At 47.2% G+C, this 23,495-nt stretch overlaps 1 long non-coding RNA gene across 1 annotated transcript in view; it reads left to right on the top strand.

Annotated features, from left to right (window-relative positions):
* LOC137531714 (uncharacterized) overlaps nt 1-23,495 on the top strand; it is a 293,087-nt gene that overhangs the window by 118,851 nt on the left and 150,741 nt on the right. The window lies entirely within an intron of this gene.

The following is a 23,495-nucleotide window of genomic DNA, read 5'->3' as shown; positions in this document are numbered from 1 at the left end:
TCACCCTCAGCCACTCCATTCCTCCTAGGGCCCCTGAAATCTCTGTTCCTGATGCAAATGTTTCACCTTGCTTCATGAGAGAACCGGCCCTGCTGCCAAGCACCTTCACTCCAGATTTGCCTATTTGTTCAGATACCCAGTCCAGAAATTTAGCCATGATTAGTCTCCTTAAAACGGTTGTTTTCTGCATGACACAGGCACTCATTGTTGTGGTTGTGATACAAAATTCTGTGGGGTTTTTGGGAATATAGGTTGAACCTTAAATGGTCTCTCTACACCTAACATCACCCTGAGCACCAGACTGGGTGTTGCTCCTCTGACCCCTGGCCCGTACGCGATGCGCCATTTTCTCCATCTGACTGGCAGCATCTGCTAGCTTTTGTAGCTCCCGGAAGTGTCTCAATCATGCATGAATGCATGCCAAGAGATGTAGTCTGCGGATGCGAGTACAGCTTTGCACTCGCAGCCACGGACTACATCTCTCGGTATGCATTGCAATGCCCAAGAGACACTGTCGGGAACTACAAAGGCCAGCAGATGCTGCCGGTCAGATGGACAGGATGGCCCATCCTGTATGGCCCAGGGTCCAGAGGAACAACACCCTGTAGGTAAGTAGGGAGGCTCACTCCAATTCCTGTCTCTCCTCCCTGCCCCCCCCCCCCCCCACACACACACACACACACACACACATTGGTGCACACACCATTACAAACCACCGTTAAGGGAGGTTAATTTGTAATTTAAAAAAGATGAAAGGTAATTACAGGGACACCGCCAGCGTACAAGGATGAATATCTATACTGGGGCACCTATGCTTGCATTACTATACTGGGGGCACCTATGCCTGGATACCTATACTGGCGGCACCTATACTTGGCTAGGACAGGGTAGGAGAACAAGAATTATGGGCTGCTTGGGGCCACAAAAACCTTAGCAGCGCCTCTGGTTAATTACAATGTATATTTGCTGTCTTCTGGGGACATTCTCTAATAAATGTATCACCATGCATTCATTGCAAATTTCAACAGTAAGAATTGATTATAGGTATTTACTGATCAATGAGCAAGTGTTCTTAGTGGTGCAATCCACAAAACTAACCCTGCAGAAGTGAGCCACAAAGCAGTGGTGCTCATCCGGATTCCAGATATCCGGATTACCCAGATAATCCGAACTTTTTAAGCTATCCCACCGGATTCGGATTCCGGATAGCTGGGCCCAAATCCGGATAGCAATCAGCAAATAGTTGATAGGCAATCCGGATATCCGCGGATATCCGCAGATATCCAACTATTGAGATACTGTAACTAAGAAGATGACGTCTATGACGTCATTGAGCCAATCAGAGGGCTCCTAGGGGCTCCCAGCTTAAACCCTAGCACCCAATCACAGAAAGGAAAGAACCCTGGCCAGGCCCCCCTGTATAATAAGGAGGGGTGCCATGATGAGAAATATTGTCCTTGCTTGTCACTGCTCCCTGAGAGACATGCTCCAGTGCTGCTGGCCTAGCAAGTGCTGTATACAGTGATAAACCTAAAGCTGTTCAGTGATTAACACCTTCACTATCACTACACTATTGTTCTATTGTTTATTAGGTAGCTAGTGGCACGTGGCACTTGGGACGTGACACTCGGCACGTGGCACTTGGCACTCGGCACGTGGCACGTGCCAAGTGCCACATGCCACGTGCCAAGTGCCACTGCCAAGTGCCACGTCCGGCATGCTCCTGGCAGACGTTACACCTGCTGCTGCTGCATTGCCCTGCTCCTGCTGCCTTTGCTGCTCCCAATGCCAGGGTGCCACAGGCCACTGCTGCTGTGCTGATACCACCTATATTTAACCCAAAACACAATTGCTGCGTAATTTTCTTTGGAGGTTTCTGGGCTGAAAACTGTCATGTCTCACATGTGCGGTTGGACTTTGGACACAATGTGGGCTGCACGACCGCTGTCTGGAACCTAACCCTGATGTTAATTGACAGACATTTTTTTGGGGGGGGGGGGGGGGTTAAGTCCCCACATCATCAATTAGTGTTTCCCTTTAAAAAGACATGATCTACATGCCTCATTTACCCTAAAAAAAAACATTTTAAAAGCAATTTAAAGGCCACTTCCAGTTCTCTATCCGGATATCCGAATCCGGGGGGATATCTCGGATACTGGGTTCGGATATCCGATTCGGATTCCAAAAGTTCAAACCGTGAATGACCGCAAATCCGCTTCGGCAGACCGTTAATGAAACAAATCCGCTTTGGCAGACCGTGAATGAACACATTAACGCTCATGAAAATGGCGCAGAACTCGTGGTTAGGTCGTGAATAGCGGAGGTAGGCGGAAGTTACTTCCCTGGGCTAATCAGAGGCCCCCAGCCAGGCCCTAGCAACCACTCACAGGAGGGGAGGTTATGCCCTCCCCCCTGCCTTTAAAGCGGCGGCCATGATGGAAAACCTCCGTCCTTGCTAGACTCTGGTACTGAGAGGATCATCTCCAGGCCATTGTTCCTTCAGCAAGCGCGTTTTCTGTGTCAAAATCCAGCGTTTTTACTCCTAACAGTGCTCTTATCAGGGGCACCGCTAGCCCTATTTTGGGGTGCACGTGCCCCCAATCTGTCCTGGGCAGGGGCGTAGCAATAGGGGGTGCAGCGGTAGCGACCGCATCGGGGCCCTTGGGCCAGAGGGGCCCCGAAAGGGCCCTCCCTAAACGACAGTATTTGCTCTCTATTGGTCCTGTGCTCATAATAATCACTTCTATAGATACTTTGAATAATGGTAATCATTAACAAGCTGTTCCCCATCCCCTTCTTGCACCTCTGACACTGTAGTTGCCATTGGCAGGTTTTGGTGCACCGCATCAATTGTTATGTATGGAGTGCTTGGGGGGCCCCAATGTAAAACTTGCATCGGGGCCCACAGCTCCTTAGCTACGCCACTGGTCCTGGGGTGCCCCGGATCTCTTCCCCAGGGGTGTCCGGTACTGCCCGCTGTCCCCTCCTGGCCGCCGCTGCCCTACCCCCCCCCCCCCCCCCCGGCTGTCCCCGCGGCCAGAGCTTCAGACCTCGATCAGCGGGCGACCAGATACAACGGGCGCTAGGACCTAGAGTACACCGCTGATATGCGGAAGTGACATCACTTCTGCATATACAGCGTGGTGGGTCCGGCACCCGCTCTATCTGGTCGGGTCGCCCGCGGCACTGATCGAGGTCTGCTGGCTGCGAGGTAAGGGGGGGGGGTCCCTGTCACTCACTACCTAACGGGGGGGTGCCTGTCACTCACTCACTATCGGGGGTCCCTGTCACTCACTATCGGGGGTCCCTGTCACTCACTAACTGGGGTCCCTGTCACTCACTATCTAACGGGGGTCCCTGTCACTACCTAATAGGGGGGCGACTGTCACTCACTATCTAACGGGGTCCCTGTCACTCACTATCTATTGGGGGTCCCTGTCACTCACTATCGGGGGTCCCTGTCACTCACTACCTAACGGGGGGCGCCTGTCACTCACTCACTATCGGGAGTCCCTGTCACTCACTATCGGGGGTCCCTGTCACTCACTAGCTAACGGGGGTCCCTGTCACTCACTACCTAACGGGGGGCACCTGTCACTCACTCACTATCGGGAGTCCCTGTCACTAACTATCGGGGGTCCCTGTCACTCACTAGGTAACGGGGGTCCCTGTCACTCACTAACGGGGGTCCCTGTCACTCACTATCTAATGGGGGTCCCTGTCACTACCTAACGGGGGGGGGCGCCTGTCACTATCTAACGGGGGTCCCTGTCACTCACTATCTATCGGGGGTCCCTGTCACTCACTATCGGGGGTCCCTGCCACTCACTACCTAACGGGAGGGGGCGCCTGTCACTCACTATCGGGGGTCCTTGTCACTCACTGTCAGGGGTCCCTGTCACTCACTAGCTAACGGGGGTCCCTGTCACTTACTGCCCGGCACTGCCCGCTGTCCCCTCCTGGCTGCCGCTGCCCCCCCCCCCCCACCGGCTGTCCCCTCGGCCAGAGCTTCAGACCTCGATCAGCGGGCGGCCAGATACAGCGGGCGCTAGGACCTAGCGTACACCGCTGATATGCGGAAGTGACATCACTTACGCATATACAGCTTGGTGCGTCCGGCGCCCGCTGTATCTGGTCGGGTCGCCCGCGGTGCTGATTGAGGTCTGTTGGCTGCGAGGTAAGGGGGGGTCCCTGTCACTCACTACCTAACGGAGGGCGCCTGTCACTCACTCACTATCGGGGATCCCTGTCACTCACTATCGGGGGTCCCTGTCACTCACTAGCTAACAGGGGTCCCTGTCACTCACTAACTGGGGTCCCTGTCACTCACTATCTAACGGGGGTCCCTGTCACTACCTAACGGTGGGGGCGCCTTTCACTCACTATCTAACGGAGGTCCCTGTCACTCACTATCTATCGGGGGTCCCTGTCACTCACTATCTAACAGGGTCCCTGTCACTCACTATCTAACGGGGGTCCCTGTCACTCACTATCGGGGGTCCCTGTCACTCACTACCTAACGGGGGGGGGCGCCTGTCACTCACTATCGGGGGTCCCTGTCACTCACTTTCGGGGGTCCCTGTCACGCACTAGCTAACGGGGGTCCCTGTCACTCACTAACTGGGGTCCCTGTCACTCACTATCTATTGGGGGTCCCTGTCACTACCTAACAGGGGGCGCCTGTCACTCACTATCTATCGGGGGTCCCTGTCACTCACTATCTATCGGGGGTCTCTTTCACTCACTATCGGGGGTCCCTGTCACTCACTACCTAACGGGGGGGGCGCCTGTCACTCACTATCTATCGGGGGTTTCTGTCACTCACTATCGGGGGTCCCTGTCACTCACTAGCTAACGGGGGTCCATGTCACTCACTAACTGAGGTCCCTGTCACTCACTATCTAACGGGGGTCCCTGTCACTACCTAACAGGGGGGCGCCTGTCACTCACTATCTAACGGGGGTCCCTGTCACTCACTATCTATCGGGGGTCCCTGTCACTCACTATCGGGGGTCCCTGTCACTCACTAGCTAATGGGGGTCCCTGTCACTCACTAACTGGGGTCCCTGTCACTCACTATCTAACGGGGGTCCCTATCACTCACTAATGGGGGGTCCCTGTCACTCACTAGCTAACGGGGGTCCCTGTCACTCACTAACTGGGGTCCCTGTCACTCACTATCTAACGGGGGTCCCTGTCACTAACTAACGGGGGGCGCCTGTCACTCACTAACGGGGGTCCCTGTCACTCACTATCTGGGGTCCCTGTCACTCACTAGCTAGGGTCCCTGTCACTATCTACCTGGGGTCCCTGTCACTCACTATCTAACTGGGGTCCCTGTCACTCACTATCTAACTGGGGTCCCTGTCACTCACTATCTAACGGGGGTCCCTGTCACTCACTATCTAAAGGGGGTCCCTGTCACTATCTAACAGGGGTCCCTGTCACTCACTACCTAACGGGGGCCCTGCCACTCACTACATAACGGGGGTCCCTGTCTCTCACTACCTAACTGGGGTCCCTGTCACTCATTACCTAACTGGAGGCGCCTGTCACTCACTACCTAACTGGAGGCGCCTGTCACTCACTACCTAACCTGGGGGGCGCCTGTCACTCATTACCTAACTTGGGGGGCTATCATATTAAGGGGGCATTCTGCCTATTTATGTGAAATGCTGTCAATTTATGTGCCTCATGACTGCTGAATGTGTCTTGTTGGGAGCCTGATGATTTGTTGGGGGCCTCAAGATTGCTGAATTTGTCTTGTTGGGGGCCTCATGATTTGTTGGAGGCCTCATGATTGCTGAATTTGTCTTGTTGGGGGCCTCATGATTTGTTGGGGGCCTCATGATTGCTGAATTTGTCATGTTGGGGGCCTCACGATTGCTGAATTTGTCATGTTGGGGGCCTCATGATTGCTGAATTTGTCATGTCGGGGGCCTCACGATTGCTGAATTTGTCATGTCGGGGGCCTCACGATTGCTGAATTTGTCATGTCGGGGGCCTCACGATTGCTGAATTTGTCATGTCGGGGGCCTCACGATTGCTGAATTTGTCTTGTTGGGGGCCTCATGATTGCTGAATTTGTCTTGTTGGGGGTCACATGATTGCTAACTGCTAGACTATGGGAAAAGCTGAATCCTTATCATATGAGACAATAGCATTAAACCTACTTTTTTAGCTTTTTAGGATGGATGAAATTGTTTATCTTCACAGTTAATTTTCAACTTGGACTTTCCATAATGTTCATGTATGAGTTAAAATGTTTGTATTTAGTTTAAATTGCTGTTGCCACTTTGCGATAGATAAGTGACTTTTGGGTTGCAGTTTGGGCACTCGGCCACCAAAAGGTTCGCCACCACTGTCCTAATGTCCCACCATTGCTAGGTTCATGTAAATTTGTCTCCACCCATTACCACACCTACATTCTGGTCCATGGCCCACCCATTCTTCGGTGCGGTGCGATAAGCGCGCCGCACAACGTGATCCTCATATTTTTGGCACGCTAGCTGCAGTGTCTTGAATTCTGCTGCCTACATTATGTACAGTAATATGCTGTTCTCTAGTGCCTGCACTGTGTGCTGATCTCCAGTGTGTACAGTGTAAGGTGTTACTCTGTGCCTTTACTGATTGTAAACCAGCTGTATTGTATGCTGATCCCTGCTACTTTCAGTATGTACATGTGATGGATTGCGGAGAAGCCGCCGCGCGTTCTGACAGTGAGGCGGCGGTATCCGCGCACAGAGCGGCGGTTTCCCCGCAGCAACATGCGTCTTACTCGTCTGGACCTAGTAGTGCACACAGATGGAGAGCTACGCGTGCGCGCGCCGCAAGACAGGCTCTTTATGCCAATAGGAGAAGGGTCAGCTGATCGAGGCGGTCAGCTGATCCCAGCTCAGCAGGTGATTGGTTGATGGGAGCTGGGCGGCGCTGTGGAGCGCTTTACTATATATATCTCTTGCTGTTCAGTTGCTGGTTATCTGGCGTTGCGAATACCTATGTGTTAGCACTCAGACCTTAGTCAGATCCTTCAGTGTGGTGGAACCAGGTGGACCTGGGAATCCACACTTAGCCAGTTTACTGTGTATCATCTGTGTTATTCTCTAGCATAGTTCCAGGGTGTAGAGGCCACGGACCTCACACCTCAGACTAGGGATACTGTGTATCATCTGTGTTATTCTCTAGCATAGTTCCAGGGTGTAGAGACCACGGACCTCACACCCCACACTAGGAATACTGTGTATCATCTGTGTTATTCCTTAGACCAGTTCCAGGGTGTAGAGGCCACGGACCTCACACCCCAGACCAGGAATACTGTATATCATCTGTGTTATTCCTTAGACCAGTTCCAGGGTGTAGAGACCACGGACCTCGCACCCCAGACTAGGAATACTGTATATCATCTGTGTTATTACTTAGACCAGTTCCAGGGTGTAGAGACCACGGACCTCACACCCCAGACTAGGAATACTGTATAACATCTGTGTTACTCCTTAGACCAGTTCCTGGGTGTGGGACCACGGATCTCACACCCTAGACCAGGCATTATTGGCTATCTGTTTATGAATATACCCTGCCTGTCCCTGGTTACCAAATCAGTCTCCTGTCTCTGTACTTTATCTGCTTGTGTGTGGCCGACCCGGCCTGCCCGACCTGTCTGGCTGTCACCTTCTCCTGGGGTGCTCAGCCCTCCTGCAGGGGTCCCCTGCTCCTCAGAGGGGGCGCTGCTGCAAAACAGTCAGGGACTCCCCCTCCTGGAGTCCTTGACCACAGTAGAGTCTCTCTCTACTTTTTGGACCACCTGCTACCCTGGTGGTCCAATTTCTACCGTTACACCAAACACTTACACGCTTCAGGTGTCCAGAGGTTAGCAATATATCTGTATTATCGGTGATTCTACAGATCATCAATAATCAGGTATATATCTGTATTCTTGGTGATACTGCAGATCACCAATAATCAGATTCTCTCTGCATGCTGACACCGATCGTTACAGTACAGTATTAGCTGTAAAGCCTGGTACACACATACAATTTTTATTAGCCAATTTTAGCTCTGTTCATCAAATTTATTGTCTGTTGGCCCACTTACTGCACGGGGGTGGTAAAATTGGTCAGTGATTGACCAATCAAAATTGTATGTGGTATACATCTTTGATCTATGCCTATACTGATTGTAAATTATCTAAATAAAGGACAGGGGGCTCCATCCAATATTTCAATGGGCAGGCCCGTATTTGTAGCTTACACCGCTGCTAAGTTCATGTACATTTGGCCCCACCCATGGCCATACCCACTCACCTCATGGCCATGCCCAAATTTTGTGAACCTAAAATCGGAGGTTCGGGACATCTCTACTCATTACCCAGTGATACCCTTGACTTAGGTTGTACTGTGCTCACTGCTCACTGGTATTAAACATCTCATTACCCAGTGATACCCTTCAGTTAGGTTATACTGTGCTCACTGCTCACTGATATTAATCATCTCATTACCCAGTGATACCCTTCACTTAGGTTGTACTGTGCTCACTGCTCACTAGTATTAACCATCTCATTACTCAGTGATACCCGTGACTTAGGTTGTACTGTGCTCACTGCTCACTGGTATTAATCATCTCATTACCCAGTGATACCCTTGACTTAGGTTGTACTGTGCTCGCTGCTCACTGGTATTAATTACCTCATTACCCAGTGATACCATTCAGTTAGGTTGTACTGTGCTCACTGCTCACTGGTATTAATCATCTCATTACCCAGTGATACCCTTCACTTGGGTTGTACTGTGCTCACTGGTATTAATTATCTCATTACCCAGTGATACCCTTCACTTAGATTGTACTGTGCCCACTGCTCACTGGTATTTGTAATAAATCTTTGTTGGTTGCTATGGGTAACAACACTACACCTTCGTTCGGCACTATATCACAGGAAGTGTGATAACTCGAATCTCATCACAGCAACAGCATAGGAAATAGAACTTCTTAGACGTTGTCAAAGTTTCAGGAGTTTATTCAGTAAACAGATATACAGATGCGTATCTCTACATGTTCATTACACCTCAGCGAAGCAATTGGTCTGTAGTAAGTGTTCTTTGCATTACAGGCTCTTCGTCCATTCCTTTTGAATGGCAACCAGGCTTTCTCTTATGTTACATCTATACTACGTTGCACTTAGTCCTATATACAGCATACAGTTAGATAAGATGACAAGACATTACAAAAAGAGTAGAAAGTGGAAGTCATCAGCAAGAAGTCAGAAGAAGCAGTAGCCCCCCAGGAGCTTGTTAGCTCTTCTTATACTAACTCTAAAGAGTTAAATGTGACATCATCTGAGCAGGGACGGATCAATATCTCATCGCCTGCTATTGGCTGATAAGACCCCGTGATATAATGACAAGCACATTCTTTACTGCGCATGGGCTGAAAAATTCCATGTTCCAGGGACCTGACTCTTAATCTAAAAAGAACATTGTTTACCTTTAGGAAATATGAAAACACTCGATGTTTACAGAACAAGACTGCCTCTCTGTACATCGTAGCCTTGTACCGTCCGAATCACACGGTTCTTCAGTGCTTCTAGAAATGCTCCTTAAAGGTATACTCTTTAACAAAACTCAGTTAAAGTAACTGAGGCCTACGAATTCATATAATACTTAAATTCTAACAGTATTAATCATCTCATTACCCAGTGATACCCTTGACTTAGGTTGTACTGTGCTCACTGCTCACTGGTATTAATCATCTCATTACCCAGTGATACCCTTGACTTGGGTTGTACTGTGCTCACTGTTCACTGGTATTAATCATCTCATTACCCAGTGATAACCTTCAGTTACGTTGTACTGCTCACTGGTATTATTCAGCTCATTAGCCAGTGATTCGCGTGAGTTACTATTTACAGACAGTCAGACTGCCACTGCAGCTCGTTCACCACATTTCATGAGCCCATCATGAGTTTCTCACAGACCTCCGCTGTGGGCAGCACTCCCAACAGCAGCAACAGCCAATGCCCCACGCAAGTTGTGGCATCCACCCCAGCAGCCAGTGGTCAGCAGCCCTCCCCGGACGAGAGCGTTGTGTCCCTCGGTCCGGCGTCTGGGCGATTATTGAGGGCTCCCGTTGAGGTGATGATGTGGCCTGATGTGGAGGAGGAGGTTGGGCTCGGGCCAGCATCCCAAGTTTATGTTGAGGACAATGAGGGGTCTGTGTCTGGGGATGTTGGGGTGGCAGAGGTGGTGGGGGGGTCAGGAGAAGAGTTCTATGATGATGATGATGATGATGATGATGATGATGATCGGGACCATCTGTATGTGCCTCAGACTAACTACTACTAAAATCTGCGTTCCCACTGCCCGGGTCCACGGATGCATATAATTTTTTGGGGCAGCACTATCAAACTGTGGTACAACCAGTGAGTTGCCATGGTCCTTCTGTGCTGCCGCACTGACCGCCCGCTTTGTCCTCCTGACTCAGTTGCTGCTAAAGTCTGCCTTCACACTGACCGGGTCCACTGACATATCTGCAGTCATGTCATTGCTATTGCTGCAAAAAAATAAATTATATACAGTATATATATATATATATATATATATATATATATATATACATAAACCTGTCTGGTCAGCCACTCATCCTTGTGGCCGCAGTGCAGCAGGAAAACCTCCAGCACATCCCGTGCTTGGCCCACGTGCTGAATCTTGTGTTGCAGCGCTTCCTGTGCACCTACCAGGGGATGAGTGACCTGCTGCAAGATGCCCAGGAGGTGGTACGGTTTTTCTGCCGCTCAGTCAGCAACTGCCTCTGCACTCCTGTCAACCCTACAGCAGCAATATGGCAAGCCACATCACCTGATAATAGATATGCCAACTCGATGATTGCCCCCTCTGTGCGGTGTCCCTCCCTCCCTTCCCTCCGATCGCCGCCGGCGCAATGGCCCGTCCGGAAATCCCGTCCTGAACGGGATTACCTGGAGGGCTTCCCCGTCGCCATGGCGACGCACGTCGTGACGTCATCGACGTCGTGACATCACAGGGAGACCCGATCCACCCCTCAGCGCTGCCTGGCACTGATTGGCCAGGCAGCGCACGGGGTCTGGGGGGCGGGGGGCGCTTGTTACGCGACGGATAGCGGCGCATCGGCGGCGAGCGGTGGCGATCGTTTCCAACACGCAGCAAGCAAAGTGCTTGCTGCGTGTTTAAAAAAAAATTATGAAAATTGGCCCAGCGGGGCCTGAGCGGCACCCTCCAGCGTCTCTGGACGAGCTCAACTCGTCCAGAACACTTGGGAGGTTAAGGTAGCCACACACCATACAAATTTTTAAATATCTGTTGAATTCAAGGATTGCAATCAATTTCTCTGACTGATTGTAACATTTCAAAAGTCTGACCAATGTATCACACACTTATGGTGAATTTTTCCTCAATTATGATAAAAATGATTGGAAACTCTGAGAAAGTTGCTTGGGTGTATATATTAATAAACTGACAATCTACCACACAGCATTCTATTTTCATAAAAAATGATCAGAAAAATCCAGCACTCCTGATCAACTTTTATAAAAACGGAAAAAAAAGCTTTTGATTTCTCTGGAAATCCGATATTATTTATTGAATTACTGTAAAATCGGATCATTTTATTGTATCGTGTGTGGCCACCTTTAGGGCCTACATGTTATGGTGGCCACTAATGATCCAATCTTTTTCATCCAATCTTACTATTTCTATCTAATATAAGGGAACTGCCTATAGTATCCAATTAATATATTCCATCAGTTTACTCTTCTACTACATAGATTTGGTAAGATTAGATGAAAAAGATTGGATCATTAGTGGCCATCCTTAGACCCAAGTGTCCCCAGTAACCAGCAAGTCCCCATCATCAGTGCAACTCAGTGGCCATTGATGCAGCAAGTATGCCTGGTGCTGAGTCCCTTCCTGGAGGCAAGCAAGATGGTCAGCGAGGAGCGGGCCTCCGTGTGTCAGTGGGTGCCCTTGGTTTGTCTGCTGGACCAGGCAATGTGCAATTTAATTGAGCATGGGGAGGCAGCCATGAGGCAGCTAGATAAGGAGCAGATGGCAGCACAAGAGGGCTCACAGGTAGTGGAGGAGGTGGAGGAATTGGAGGTCCCTAATCTGAATGCTGAGGAGGAGCAGAGCGCCGCTGGCGTTGTACGGGGATGGCGGCTTGGGGAGGACGACACGGCACAGGAAAAGGACAGGCATGTGATATGGGACTACGAGGACGATGAAGATTTAGTTGCCAATGCCCACTTGTTTCCCATGGGTGTGCACATGTTGTGCTGCCTTCGCAGGGACCCCTAGGAGATCCAGATGCGTTCAAGGGAGGACATCTGGATCACCTTGATGCAGGACCCACGTCTGAAGGGGAAGCTGGGAGAGTTCATGACGCCATCCACCACCGAGATATCTTCAGAATATCTTCTAATAGGATCAATGTCAATGTCAGTCTTTAACCAACTATGGCCTCGATTCATAAAAGTGAGTGCGGTAGTTCAGAGAAGAGCGGAAAATTGCTGCTAGCAGTAAATTAGGGTTTTTGCAGTGAATTCATTAAAAAAAATTCAGCGTGCGAGGTGATTGCAATAGCAGTTGGTAAGTGTGCAGTATAGTGCGGTAATTATGCGGAAAGCTTTCGGTATAATTTTCTGAGTGCGGTAGTTTGCCGCTCACTTCCTAATGACAAGGTGCATGCTGAGTAGAAGTGGGCGGTTTTAGACACATGTGACTTTTTGTTTATAAATAATTAAATTATTATTATGTAATACATATATATATATATATATATATATATATATATATGTATGTATATATATATATATATATATATATATGTGTGTGTGTGTATATGTATATGTATGTATATTATTTATTATATATTATATTATTATAATTATATATATATTATTATTATATTTATTCTTATAAATTATCTAACTCTGTATGATTTCTAAACACCCTGGGTGATATTACAACCACCCTTCTACATTTCCTCCTCTGTATCCTTAAAAAATTCCATAACATTAAGTTGAAAGGGCTCCATTTGTCACCTAAAATGCTACTGTGTAGAGCAAAGCAGGTCTTTGTTGGTGATAACAACATGTTATTTATCGCTTCCTTACTCCCCTTTTTTTTCATGAAAACACTTCATTCAGTTTACCAACACAAACAACGTTTTCATTACCGCACTATTACCGCATGCGGTAAAACATGCGTAAAACATTCATTACATTTTATGAATCCACTATCAAGAACATACCATGCGGTAATTTACCGCTTGGGCGATAACGCATGCAGATGCTTTATGAATCGAGGCCTGCCTATGTGTTTATGAGAAAAACATGGGCTGATTTAACAAGATGGTACCAAACCTAACTCAAACTCCAGTGTACAAAATGGAACATCAAATAACAATGCTGGAAAGTTAATATTAATGTTTCGGATAAACCGAGGAACCCTTCACAAGGATTTATTGCTGGGGAATCCTTGAAAAAGGGTCCCTCTGTTAAACCCAAAAAAATTGGAGTTATATTGTAGCATGATCATTGTATCATGATCATTATTTACAGTAAAGTGTGAGCTGAATTTTCAGTAACCGGCACTGTCATGTTTTTTTAGCTGATCGACTAACCAGCATGGTGGCTGACTACATGGGGTCATTCAGCAGGCTCAATGACACCGACAGCCCCGTGGACCCCTTGGAGTACTGGGTCAAGAGACTGGACATCTGGAGGGAGCTTGCCCAGTACACCCTGGAACTCCTGTCCTGCCCCCCTTGCAGTGTCCTCTCCGAGAGATGCTTCAGTGCGGCCGGTGGCGTGGTCACCGAGAAGCGCTCTCGGCTTTCCCACACCTCTGTGGACAAACTCACCTTCCTGAAAATCAACCAGGCTTGGGTGTAAGTTGGGTTCCTGGCCCCTATTGTCAGACACAGTGGGACATTAAGTGGCTGCTGCAATGTGTTAACCATGCCTACCTTTCTAAAGAAAGTTACTACCTGCCTACCTTGGTTCATTTTTCAGCTGTGGTACTATCTGTGAGTTGCCGTGGTCCTTCTGTCTGTGCTGCTGAACTGACCATCCGCTTTGTCCTCCTGACTCAGTCGATACTACATTCTGCGTTCATGCTGCCCGGGTCCACTGACACATCTAATGTTTTGGGCAGCACTATTACACTGTGGTACTACCAGTGAGTTGCCATGGTCCTTCTGTGCTGCCGCACTGACCGGCCGCTTTGACCTCCTGACTCAGTCGCTACTAAAGTCTGCGTTCACACTGCCCAGGTCCACTGACAACACTGCTGTCATGTCATTGCTAATCGAAGCAAAAAAAAACCCAAAAATTACAAAAACCTCTCTGGATTTTTTTGGCGTCAGCCACTCATCCTCCTCCAGTGGTACCATCACCGCCAAGTGCCATTGGGACTCACTTTCACCTCTGTGATTGCTTAACGTGTATTTCCCTGTTTAAAACCACTTATTACCCATTGATAGCCCCATTTAAAGTGTTGATTTCACTGTAAAATCCATTTTCTCAAAAACAAAAAATTAATTTTGGAATTTTTTTGGTTTAAGTTGTAGCCCCTTATCACCTTGATAATCCATGCAATTTGGGGGATTGTAGCATGTACGGAGGCTTTACTATTAACATTAAAAGAAAATTCGGATCCGGCCGTGGATCTGGCCGTGATTGCCTCATTCACGAAAATCGGTGTCGTGGCGGGGACACATTTCATAATACGGAACCAATCACACCGGAGGTGGATTGTTTTTTAACAACGGCCATGGTTGCCGAATTCGTGGATCGAGACATCCGAGCATCACTAGAACGGTATCTGTTGCATGGTTATACATCTTAGCGCAGGGACAGCTATACCCAGAGATGAGACGGTTTTCTGCTGCTGCATAAGTGACTAAGATCTGTGATTATAATTATTCACCTCCTCTATCTTTTATTTACACTAATAGACCTAAGCCTGTTTATAAACGGGCTCTAGGTCTGTGTCGGGACCCCTCCCTCCCCTGTGACCTCCGCCACCGCCGCACAGTCATCGCGCATGCACTCGCCCGCCTCGTGCACACGCCTGCCCAGCTGCCCCCTGGCCTGTCCTGCTCCCTGTCCCAAGGCTGTCCGTGCAGCACATGCGCAGTAACGCAAACGCATGGACACACACACACAGGGACACAGAGACACGGGGATTATTACATAGGATTTGAGATACTACACACTATATCGGCTCTGGATTTCACCTTGTGTTTTTAGAGAAGATTTTAGCTGTGATTTTAATCATTTTCGTAATGTATTCAGAAATAGGGATATAATTAATTCTGATTACAGCCATTGTACGCTTAAGATGCCATATAATACAGACATTGGACTTTTCCTGCACTGAAGGAGTGAAAAGAATAGGCAATATTGGACTTTATACAAAGATGTACACAGTCCTGCAGAAACATTTTTCCAATATACAAAATTGTTTGTTGTGGGAAAAGAAATGTGATAGTCATATTACTTTTAATACCCAACACTTTTTAATATAATATTGTAGTGGATACAAAACAGAACAAGTATCTATTTTGCATTTGCCTACATTGGTTTTGGTGCTCTACATTTTGAATGCTATAGACTATGTAAATAAGTTGTCTTTCTTTGCTAGTAGTTATGCAAAACATTGCATACAAGAATCTTGTCAAATGTAATTTTTGTTGAAGGTTTGAGGACCTGCAGAGGATGGTTAGAGTAGCTCTGCAGTTGAAAAATACAACATTCAGAAAGAGCATTAAGCCTGGTACACTTTACACTTGGCCCATTGACTCTGTAACTATGGCAACGTATGATAGTCAGTAATTGCTGGTATTTACGTGGAAAGGTGACAAAAAGGTTACAGTTTTCAACACTATCAAAGAATCAAATATTTAAAAGAAGTATCACTACAGATGAACATAGCTATAGGGATGGTAATTGAGATGCAAATTATTCTAAATTTATTCAGGATTAAATTATGTATGCAAATTTATGCAGCTTGAAAATGGACTCACCAAGGTGGAATTTGATTGGTAAATTTTCAACCTGCATATGCTTGCAATTTGCTTAATCCTGCATCAGCTCATTTGCATCTCATTAACCATCTCTGCTAAGGGCTCGTTTCCACTAGTGCGGCGTGCGTCTCGTAGACGCACGCCGGCACTGAGCGGGTGGGCGGGATCGCAGGCGATTCCCATCAGCCGTGCCATGCACGGCTATGGGAATCGCAGCCTCCGCCGCGAATTCTGTGGGGGTTTCCGGCCGAATCGCTACTGCAAGCGATTCGGCCGGCGGCACCGTTATCCTCTATGGCAGAGTTTCCCCGCGCGATTTGCCTGCGGGGAAACTCTGCGGATTCGCGGCCGTTTCCGCGAGAGTGGAAACGGGCCCTTAGAAATGATACATTTTTGAGCTGAAGTTGAAAGTTTTTAAAGTTTAATATTTCATCAATAATGAAACATTATCTAATCACTGATCAACTATTATCCAGTCTTTTAAAATGTTGTGATCAAGTGTTAAAGATGAAAATGATGTTATATATGCAAACCTAACAACCTAAAGGTGCGTACACACATGCGACTATAGTCGTTTGAAACGATCGTTCCCCGATCATTTCAAACGACGATCGTTTAAAAAAAAGCAGCCAACGACCATTAAGTCTAACGACGGACGAGCTAGATCGTTAAAAACGAACGATCTAGCTTGGCGGATTTTTTCCAACGACGATCGTTTGCAAAAGTAGTACATTGTTGGAAAACGGTCGTTCGTACTAGGCTTGACAGGCGCATTTCACTATTTCTCCATGGAACTTTTCATTTTTATGCCCAAGCACAATAGTTGCTGTAACGTTCATTCTAACGGTCTGATTGTTACACACCTTTGAAAACTTACTTTACTTTCCAGGACAAATGTTTATTTTAAAACTATAGGGGATGGAATTGTAGAAGTAGTGTATTTGTTATTTTTTACCCTTGTTTTTCCCTTTACAATACATAAAAAATAAAGTAATTACTGAAAACAAGTATCACCCACAAAAAGCCTAATTTGTGGCTATAAAACAAGCTATAGTTCATTTAGGTGTGAAAAGCAGTAATTAAAGGAGAACTGTAGTGAGAGGTATATGGAGGCTGCCATATTTATTTCCTTTTAAGCAATACCAGTTGCCTGGCTATTCAGCTAATCCTCTGCCTCTAATACTTTCAGCCATATGCCCTGAACAAGCATGCAGCAGATCAGGTGTTTCTGACAAATTTAGACAGATATGACAAGATTAGCTGCATGCTGGTTTCTGGTGTGATTCAGACACTTCTTTAGGCAAATAGACCATCAGGGCTGCCAGGCAACTGGTATTGCTTAAAAGGAAATAAATATGGCAGCCTCCATATCCCTCTCACTACAGTTCTCCTTTAAGTTATGGCCAAATAATTGGGAGGAGCACTGAAAGGTGAAAATGGCTCTTGGCAGGAAAGGTAGACTAGCCTGTGGAGTGAAGTGGTTAACACCAATTCTCTTTCTGGTTGCCAAGCATTGCAAGGTGGGAGTTTCACAGAAACTGTCATCCATGCACGCTAAAGGGGCCCATTAATGATACAATCTTACCACTACAATGTAATATGAGGGGTTACCTGAAGTATCCATTTAAAATCTATTCACTCAGTTTACCCTGCTACTACATAGATTTGGTAGAATTGTACAATCAAGATTATATCATTGATGGGCACCTTACGGTCCTGGGCACACTTTAATGTTGCTGAGCTGATTTTGGCAGTGCATATCAGTGTGCAATCTGCAGGGACATTAGACAGTGCACAGAGAGTTTGATGAGCACACTAATTCGCTGTGTAGTTATTCATTCTGAGAACGTTGTAGAGCTGAATCAATGTAGTGTGCCCGGGCCCTGAATACATAATCAGGGTTCCCTGCAATAATTGTGGCTCTTGCATTAGAGCAACTCTGTGGGAAGTGAGCGCTATACAGATTAGGGTTGCCGTGCTATACCAGTATGATGGTATACCACACTTTGATTGTGCATGGTAATCATATCGTGCATAATCTCGTTTTGCCAGTTTTCAGGAGGCGGGGTGAGGTAGCGTCGGGGATGTGACGCAACGGCGAGTGCACAAACAACAGCAGGGATAAATAAATACTCACTTGCCGGGTCCTGCAAGCTGTACTGGCTTCATTCTACTTCCTGTTCTTGCGTCACATTTCCCTGAAACAGCGCCCCCTAGGCGCTATTACAAGGAGATGATACGCAAGAACAGGAAGAAGAATGAAGTCAGTAAAGCAAGCAGGACTCGGCAAGTGAGTATTTTTACCCCTGCTGCTGCGTCCCCGCCTCCTGGCTCTCTATACTGCGGGCACCTATCCTACCTACACCTATCCCTGGTTACCTATGCTGCGGCCAACTACTACTGGCTACACTTGAGTGGCTACCTATGCTGCGGCCACCTACTACTGGCTACACTTATCCCTGGCTACCTATGCTGCGGCCACCTACTACTGGCTACACCTATTATTATTATTATTATTTATTGTATTTATAAAGCGCCAACATATTACGCAGCGCTGGACCTCCCTGGCTACCTATGCTGAGGCCACCTATCCTGGCTATACCTATCCCTGGCTACCCATGCTGCGGCCACCTATCCTGGTTACACCTATCCCTGGCTAACTATGCTGCGGCCACCTACTACTGGCTACACCTATCCCTGGCTACCTATGCTGAGGCCACCTATCCTGGCTATACCTATCCCTGGCTACCCATGCTGCGGCCACCTATCCTGGTTACACCTATCCCTGGCTACCTATGCTACGGCCAACTACTACTGGCTACACTTGAGTGGCTACCTATGCTGCGGCCACCTACTACTGGCTACACTTATCCCTGGCTACCTATGCTGCGGCCACCTACTACTGGCTACACCTATTATTATTATTATTATTTATTGTATTTATAAAGCGCCAACATATTACGCAGCGCTGGACCTCCCTGGCTACCTATGCTGAGGCCACCTATCCTGGCTATACCTATCCCTGGCTACCCATGCTGCGGCCACCTATCCTGGTTACACCTATCCCTGGCTAACTATGCTGCGGCCACCTACTACTGGCTACACCTATCCCTGGCTACCTATGCTGAGGCCACCTATCCTGGCTATACCTATCCCTGGCTACCCATGCTGCGGCCACCTATCCTGGTTACACCTATCCCTGGCTACCTATGCTACGGCCACCTACTACTGGCTACACCTATCCCTGGCTACCTATGCTGCGGCCACCTACTACTGGCTACACCTATCCCTGGCTACCCATGCTGCGGCCACCTATCCTGGCTACACCTATCCCTGGCTACCTATGATGTGGCCACCTACTACTGGCTACACCTATCCCTGGCTACCTATCTCCTGCAGCCACCTACTACTGGCTACACCTATCCCTGGCTACCTATGCTGCGGCCACCTATCCTGCTACACCTATCCCTGGCTACCTATGATGCGGCCACCTACCACTGGCTACACCTATCCCTGGCTACCTATGGTGCGGCCACCTATTACTGGCTACACCTACCTCTAACGCCACCAGGACTTTTGCAGGAGCAGGGTGAGCCTTTTTACAGTTTTACCCGGTGCCCCAAATCTGCCGGCATCTTAATCATATGTATGCTGAGGGAGTGGGGCACCCCACACTGGGGTGGGGGGGACACATTATTTAATGTAAGGGGGGGGCCTGGGTCCAAATCATTGTATAATACCGTATACAGTAACAGTGGCGTAGCTAGAGATCATGGGGCCCCATAGCAAAACATTCATGGGCCCCTCAGATGGAGGCACTCTTAAGCTATGCCCCCTGCCTCTACCCTATGGATGTGAGTTAATTGAGCAATTTACATTATCATACAATCAATATTACACATAATTCATGGGCACTGAGACAAAGCCAGAGCTAGGAGTAACACAAAAAAGTTAGCAGTGAATACATTAAGTACCCACTGCTATGGCAGCTATGGCGATTGCTACGCCCCTGTACAGTAATAGTGTCATACAGCTGTATTTTTTTTTAGACGGTTATCATACCGTGGAATTTCATACCATTGCAACCCTAATACATATACATCGCTAGGGTGTAGTCAAGCAGTGTGTACTCTTCAATGGAGATGAAAGGAGGGATGAATGACAGTGTGGTGCAAGATACAGCAGCTTCTGGCATACAGGCTAAGCATGCAATAAATGTGCTCGTCCATCCAGTCACTTAGAGATTTAGCATGCCTGCTTTCTAAGATATTTCATGGGACATAGTGTTAGCACAGTAGATTTTGGGCAAGTTTGATTTAGCATTTGTGTGAGACTTTAGGCCTTGTCCTCACTATAGAACCAAAGTGCCCATGCATTTCTATATCAACACTTCATTGCTCTCACAGTGAATGAGACGCTGCATTGTGGACAAAAGTGCCAGAAGCAGTGCGTTGCAATGTAAGCTGATGTCCTGGCTTATTAATTTAAGTTTTGCATTATATTTAGTAGTTTTCGGCTTTTTAGGTGCTTAAAGGAAAACCTGAGGTGGGGGAATACAAAAATGTATACTGTACATACCTGGGGCTTCCTCCAGCCCACTTCATGCTGTTAGCTCCCTTGCCATACTCCTGGGCTGCTTGGATCCTTCACTAGATGGCCTGGTAATTCCTCCAGTCGTAGTGTACTATGCATCCGTGGTGCAATCCTGCGTGCACTTCCCCTTCACGCTCCCGTTGTCAGGAGCTTTCTGGGCGAGCCTGCAGATGGACTGTGCATTCACCAACTGGTCCCGACTGGAGGAATTAGCCAGCCAGTTAGGAGAGGATCCAGGTGTCCCATGAGGACAGCGAGGGAGCGGATAGCCTGAAGGGGGCTGGAGGAAGCCCCAGGTATGTATACATTTTTTAGTCCACCGTCTCAGGTACACTTTTTATATGGATAAGGTGAAAACAGAGGATGAGATGAGATATTTCAAGACAAAATGTTTGTGAATCAATGCCATGAATACAAACAGCCAGTTCATACTCAATATTCATAGAGATTTGTTGCATCAGAATAACAATGCATGACTTTTCTTTATCTACAAGAATATGGTAAAGTGTGCACAGTCCCAAAGTCCCTGTAGACCACATCAGTCAATTATACAGCATTGCTTCTCTCTAGCAATTAATTCTAATATTCCTACACATACAAGTATTATCTCTAATATTCCCCCCTGATGGCAATTAATGCTAATATCCCATTCAGTATGCAATTCATATATTGTCCGTTTAGAATGCAATTATTCTGTTCCAGGATGCAACAGCGTTAACTTGTTAATACATTAGAATAGCCTTCTTCTCCAATGCAAATATGCGGAGTGAAAATGTGACAAAGATGTGGGTGAGAGGGTACCACAAAAAGGGGACAAAGAGTGGGGAATAAATCTAAAGGAGACAGCTGTAGATAGCATAAACATTTAATGGTCACTAATAGAGCAATATTAAGTGCAGATGTACAGTATATGGCAGCACAGTTAAGGAAAGAAGGTGAGTCATACCAAATAATATGCTGCTACAGAGTATTCAGATTGTGGGTTCCGAGAGTAATTCAGAGAAATTGCAGGATCAGTACCGGATTCATACTTTTTGTACCCCTAGGCCAAGTATGTTGTCGCTCACCCTTTATGTGCAGCAGCGCCCCTCCCATTCCATGTGCAGTTCCCTTTTCCTTGTATATCATCCATGTACTGTAGCATCTCTCTTTCACGAACAGCTTCCTTGGGCATCAGTTTCCCTTTGTCATGTGTTGCTCCCCATTTTCAATGTTCTTTTTCATATGTAGCAACCCCTCTTTCATGTTTGGGTGCCCCTTAGGCTGCAGCCGCCCAAGGCCCAGGCCTTTCTTGGCCCTTGCCGAAATCTGGCCTTATGCGGGATACAGTTGAAAGGAGAAAATGGGGTAGCAATAGCATTGGCAGTGTTGTGAGGTTCAGATTGTGGAAGGTTTCAAAACGTAAAAGAAGAGTTGAAGACACAAGATACAGAAGAGAACATCACATGTAACTGCTGTAATTCCACACTATCAGTAAGATGCCACCCACTCCTTCCTGTCTGCTTACCTGTCCAGCATGTGGAATGGAATTTGAAAATGTCTCACCTTAAGGGGCTTACCTCCCAGGGCCCCTAATGGTGGTTGAGGTATAAATATTTGTTGTCATCTTTCTTCAGCCACATTTTTCAGGCAAATAAAGTACCATTTTTCTTTGGATGTACCACACTAGCACTTAGTACTACGCCTATAAACTTGCTGGAAGAAACGATAACTTAAAGTGGGATAAAACTTTGACATAACATTCAATGAAATGTGTTTTCCTACTTATCATTTCATATACAATTATAATATTTGCTTTTGTGCACAAGGGATATTGTCTGTTTTAAAATTACAAATTCCCAAAGTACAGTTTATCTGCTCTGAAAGCTGTCATTACATTTTATTACATAGCTGTGGAATTTATAGATTAAAATCTATCTAATGATCATTTCTCAGCTCTTTCTACTTCTCAGCGTAGAACAGCTCAATTTCTGCAGTTTGCTAATATTTACTAAATGTATCTGACAAAGGAATGTAAACAAAAGATAATGTTATCACATCTTCAGACAAGGCCAGAAGCTTTCCACCGAAGAACCAAGTGCTGTTTCAATGCTGTTCTGCTACAATTTTTTGTGGTAGTATATTTTATGCTGTAAATAATATTTTAGAACAAACAGGAAATGTTGCATTTCATTCCACTTTAAAGAGCAACTGAACCAAGAGTTATATGGAGGCTGCCACATTTATTTCTGTTTGAGCAATACCAGTGCTGTCAGTCCTGCAGATCTATTTGGCTGCAGTAGTGTCTGAATCACACCAGAAACAATCATGCAGCTAATCTTGTCAGTTCTGGCAATAATGTCAGAAACATCTGATCTGCTGCATGCTTGTTCAGGGTCCATTGCTGAAGTATTAGAGGCAGAGGATCATCAGGATAGCCTGGAAACTGGTATTTCTTAAAAGGAAATAAATATGGCAGCCTCCATATTGCTCTCACTTCAGTTGTCCTTAAGATACTTAAGAGAGGAAGAAGAGAAGTCCACTTTTCTTTTTGAAAATACTGGCATGCTTAACCACCTAAAGACCGCTCCGCATGGCCGCGGCGGCAGCCCCAGGACCGCCTAACGCCAATTGGCGTCAAGTCCTGCAGTTTGCAGGAGATCGCGCGCAGGCTGCGCGCACATCTCCTACTTCAGTCTCCCAGCGGCGTTTGGGAGACTGTCAGATGTCAAAACTGCCGTCTTTTCAGTTAGTACAGCACTGCAATCAGCAGCAGTGTGACACGGCTGTCCCCCTGGGGCAGAAGAGAGCGATCGGCTCTCATAGGCAGAAGCCTATGACAGCCGATGGCCAGGATTGACCGGTTGGGG

This window comes from Hyperolius riggenbachi, chromosome 9 (genome assembly GCF_040937935.1).
Source record: "Hyperolius riggenbachi isolate aHypRig1 chromosome 9, aHypRig1.pri, whole genome shotgun sequence".
NCBI classification, from domain to species: Eukaryota; Metazoa; Chordata; class Amphibia; order Anura; family Hyperoliidae; genus Hyperolius; species Hyperolius riggenbachi.
Note: the sequence above shows the minus strand (reverse complement) of the source record. Positions and strands in the feature narration are given on the sequence as shown.